Source organism: Gossypium arboreum, chromosome 5, assembly GCF_025698485.1.
Source record: "Gossypium arboreum isolate Shixiya-1 chromosome 5, ASM2569848v2, whole genome shotgun sequence".
NCBI classification, from domain to species: domain Eukaryota; kingdom Viridiplantae; phylum Streptophyta; class Magnoliopsida; order Malvales; family Malvaceae; genus Gossypium; species Gossypium arboreum.
Genome location: NC_069074.1, coordinates 67,293,756 through 67,299,330, shown reverse-complemented (window position 1 = coordinate 67,299,330; position 5,575 = coordinate 67,293,756).

Genomic DNA, 5,575 nt, shown 5'->3' with positions numbered 1-5,575 from the left:
TATAATATTTGTGCCATACTCATGCCATAACTTATCAATAAAAAAAAATGCCCATAATGCTTATCATACCCATCATGGCCGGCCACTATACCTTAAGGTGGGAAATTTGACATGCAAACCCACCTATTTCATACTATAAGTTATTTGGCCACTACAAATTAGCCTATAGCATTTTCAAAAATTTTCACATAGGTCCTATTTCATAATTTCACTCACAAATGGCAAAATCAAAGCATGAAATTTTCACACATGCACTTTCACATGTAATAATCACAGAATATAATATTTAATTATTTTTTTGTGACTCGGTTTCGTGGTCCCGAAATTAGGGCTGTCACAAGCAGACCTATTTCACAGCTCGTGTGAGTACTATTGAAAAGGAAATGTTATGGTTATATGGAAAGGTACACTATGTGTGAGCATTCCCGAGTATCCAATGTAATTCCAGATGGCTCAACGGGTAAGTAAAAGTTAATTGCAAGGCATGTATACAAATGGTTAATTGTTCATAATCTTATGAAAGATGAATTTGATGAATGCAAATGAATTGAATACAAATGGATAATTGTTTCATAGATTATCAGAAGCTCAATTGATTGGAAGTGCGTCGGAGTTTTATCACACTATTTAAAAATCACTTAGGTAGTTTTTGAGTTATTTTGGCCAAGGTTATAAATGACATGTATAGGAATTTTTATAATGGAAGTTTTTAAATATGCTAATGATCAACTTGGTATGATTATGTCTTTGGAGTATACATTTTGTTTGTTGGACTTATAGTTCTTTGGCAAGTCTATGTCCTTTGGTCACTATTGGCACACGGTCTGCGACACGGCTGTGTAATCTAAGTCAGTGAGTTACACAATTTAAGACACGACTTGGGACACTGCCGTGTCTCTTTTTCTAAACACCACAAGGTTTGGGCTATGTCACATGGCTGTGTGACCCCTGTTTTTCAAAATTTCAACTTTTTCCCAAGTTTTCTAAATTGTTTTAAAATAGTCATGAATTTATTCTGAATTGTTTTTAGGGCCTCAAAGGCTCTATTTAAGGCCCAAATGTATATGTTTTCTAGGTTTGTAATGAGTTTTAGGTAATTAATAATAAATGACATTATTAATCTGTTTTTGAAGTTAATTATTTTAATTTTTATGGTAATGCTCCATAACCCTAATCTGACGACGAAAACGGGTTAGGGGTGTTATAGAAGATGTACTTGAAGGTTTCAATACCAACCAAACACTGAAGGCATAAAGCATTAGAGCACAACCTCCTATTGTAAAAGATTATAGAAACTAGGAATAAGATTATTGAAAATTCGTCATGTAACGCCCCGTACCCGAGACCGTTGCCGGGGTCGAACACGAGGTGTTAACAGACTTATTTCATTTATTTACACAGTTCATTTTAAAAATTTCCAGACAAGCTGGTTAACTGCATCACAGTCACTTTAAAAATCATATCTCGAGTTCCAAAACTCGAAAACTGATTCCGTAAATTTTCCCTGAAACTAGACTCATATATCCATCTAAAAAATTTTTTCTAGAATTTTTGGTCAGGCCAATTAGTACAGTTTATTAGTTAAAGTCTCCCCTGTTACAGGGTTCGACTACTCTGACCTTCATGCATTACGACTTAGATATCTCCCTGTATAGGGCTTCAATACTTATGCCGTTTGTTTCTAATGAAAATAGACTCAAAAAGGAATCTGTACATATAAAGCATGACTTCTAATTATTTCTGGTTAATTTATGGTAAATTTAAAAAGTCAGAACAGGGGATCCAGTAACAGTCCTGGCCCTGTTTCACGAAAACTTAAACATCTCAAATAAATACGGCTCATATGGTCGTTTTGCTTCTTCCATATGAAAATAGACTCATCAAGGTTCGATTACATAATTTATTCATTATTTAATTACATTTCTACTATTTTTAGTGATTTTTTTCAAATTCACATCACTGCTGCTGTCAGCATCTGTTTTTAAGGTAGACTATACCTATTTCATGATTTTCCATGGATCAACTAGAGTTTTGTCATACATAGCACCAAAATGATCGTGATTAACCATTCCAATGGCTAATCGTTACCAACATTTCCATACCACTCAATGAACAACATACAAAATGATTATAACGCTATGCTCAAAATATATACAAGCCATTTTCGCATGGCTATCCAAATATATACATTACCGAAGGTACTTGACTAACAACAAAGGGCAGTCCTATACATGCCATTTTCAGAGTTCAGCTAAAAGAGTACCAAAAGGGCTTTGATAGTGTGGATGACTTCGACTTTGACACTCCCGAGTCCGATAGCTGACGAACCATAATCTATAAAACAGAGAATCAAAGAAACGGAATAAGCATTTAATGCTTAGTAAGTTTTGAGTAATGAAATCATGCACAACTGAAGTATAGCATTCATATGACTAAACGAATAGTTTCATATACACATATTCTCAAAATCATACCTACTTCACATTTCCAACCCTTATATTCATACATAAGGTATTAACTTGACTAAAGGCCAGAAGCTTGTTAATCGATTGAGCGAATACTATTTAAAAGGAATCAATTATTCCAATGCATATACAAAACATACCTCATCGTTGGGATTTTACGAGTGTATTAATTGAAATTTTTACAGCAAGATCGCTCATTCCCAAACCAAGTACCTTCGGGATTTAGCCAAATATAGCTACTCGCTCAAATGCCTTCGGGACTTAGCCCGGATATAGTAACTCGCACAAATGCCTTTGGGACTTAGCCCGGATATAGTAACTTGCACAAATGCCTTCGGGACTTAGCCCGGATATAGTAACTCGCACAAATGCCTTCGGGACTTAGCCCGGAATTAGTCACTAGCACAAATGCCTTCGGGACTTAGCCCGGTTACCATCCGAATATTCATGCACATATATCAATAAATCATATCACATCTATATTTCATTTTCATCACTAGAACTCAAACACAAGACACTTGTCAACCATTCCCATTTTCGGCTCAATAGCCACATACAAAGAGCATGATTTGATTTGCTTTATGACATGATCTCTATGCACATTCGGCTACCCGTCATAAGTATAAACTAATTATCTCGACATATAATTCAAATAGAATCATTATATCACCGTTTATTTGTTATGCTTATACGTCATAACTTAATCAAATCATAAACTACGTTCCATTACTCAAAGACTTACATCGGATGTTGTCGAACGACTTCAACGGCTATTCAATTACTTTTTCCTTCCCTTTATCGGATTTAATTCCCCTTTGCTCTTGAGCTTAATTTAACAAATAAATTGATTTAATCATCTTGAACATCAAGAGAAATTCAAGGTAATTAGTCCATATATATTTATATATATATTAGACATTAGAGTCATATATATGAAATCATGAACCAAATTCAACATATTGGCTAATATTCTCCTTTAGCCGATTATCTAAGTCAAGATAGAATCATCAATATGCTTGCCTATAACCGAATACATGCAACACCAATCTATCGACTCATTCATGTGTACATTTTATTTAAGCATGTATATCTACAATCGAATTCATCATATAAATATCTATGAATTCACTCAAACAATATCAATACAACACATGGTGCTCAAACCATTATTCAAGTTCAAAACTCGGCTAATACACATATATACACTAGCAATCAAATACTAACATTTGCACTTCACCTTAGTAGCTAGTTTAACAAACCTTAATTTAACATATAATTGTTCATAACACAATTAAAGCATCCTCTCCATTCCATCAATTCAAAACACATACATTGCCCATTAATGTCCAAAATCATATTCGGCCTTAGTACACAACTTGTTAGCCGATTTTTCTCCATTTAGCCACTAATGCACATATGTGCTCATTTGTTAGACTCTACTTCACCTAACTACCAATTTTTTTTTCATCCAAATAACATGAACAACAACCATTTCTTGAACATTTTCTCTTAACCGATTACTCATGTTACCAACAAGATTCAAAATTTGGACATGGGGTAACTAAGGGACTTAGTATCTAGCTTAATACATTCAACAATTTAGTACCATGGCCGAACACTTCATGAAGTTGCTAAGACCTACCCTTTTCAAATTCTCACACACACTCACATCCAATCCCTTTTGTTAAGCACTCAAACTCTATCATCTTCATACCTCATCAACACAACATCAAACACCAACCAAGAAAGACAACATCCATGGCCGAGTATCATCTCCATCAAATAGCAAAGATTTAAACCATGGCTAGGTAGAATTCAAGCTGACAACTAAAAATATGCATGAATTTCATGGAATAACATCAAACATACCTCAACCTAGTTACAAGCATGGCCAAACCTCTTCAACCTTTCTTTCTTTCTTTTTCCTTGATTTTTCGGCCAAGAAGAACAAAATGAGAATTTTTTTTTCTCATCACCCCCAATTTCCATTATTTTATTACTAACCCTTTTATTTTATTATTCCTAACATAAAACATTAACACAACATGTTTATAATATGTTATGACCCATAGCATGGCCGGCCACTAGCTCAAATTTTGGGTAATTTGACATGCAAACCCATCATTTTTATAACATGCATTAATAGGCCACTTTACATTTGCCTAGCAGATTTCTAAATTTTCTCAGATAAGTCCTTTTTAATAAAATTCACTTACAATTAACAAAATTCAAATATGAAATTTTCACCCATGCATATATACATATAATAAGCATCAAATATGATGGTTAATTATTTTTGTGACTCGATTTTGTGGTCCCGAAACCACTTCCCGACTAGGGTCACATTAGGGCTGTCACAACTCTCCCCCACTTTATGAAATTTTCGTCCCTGAAAATCTTACCGATAAATAGGTTTGGGTAACGTTCTTTCATAGAGTTCTCGGTTTAACAAGTAGCTTCTTCGATCCCGTGTTTGAGCCATAACACCTTTACTAACAGAACCCTTTTGTTTCGCAACTCTTTCACTTCACGAGCTAGGATACATATCGGTTCTTCTTCATAACCCATATCGGATTGAATTTCAACCTCGGAGGGATTAATTATGTGCGAAGGATCAGATCTGTAATGTCGGAGCATTGAAACATGAAAGACGTCGTGAATCTTTTCAAGTTCAGGGGGTAAAATCAATCTATACGCAACTGGACCAACTCGTTCGGATATTTCGTATGGCCCAATAAATCTTGGACTCAGTTTGCCCTTACGGCCAAATCTGAGTATCTTTTTCCAAGGTGAAACCTTAAGAAACACTTTGTCTCCCACCTGATACTCAATATCTCTTCGTTTTAAATCCGCGTACGACTTCTGACGATCGGATGCTGCCTTCAGACTTTCACGAATTATTTTTACTTTTTGCTCAGCATCTTTAATCAAATCAACTCCGAAAATTTTACTTTCACAGAGCTCGGTCCAAAACAATGGTGTACGGCATTTACAACCGTACAAAGCCTCGTATGGTGCCATCTTAATACTTGATTGAAAACTATTGTTGTAAGCGAATTCAATCAAAAGTAAATACCGTTCCCATGAACCACTAAACTCAAGGATGCAAC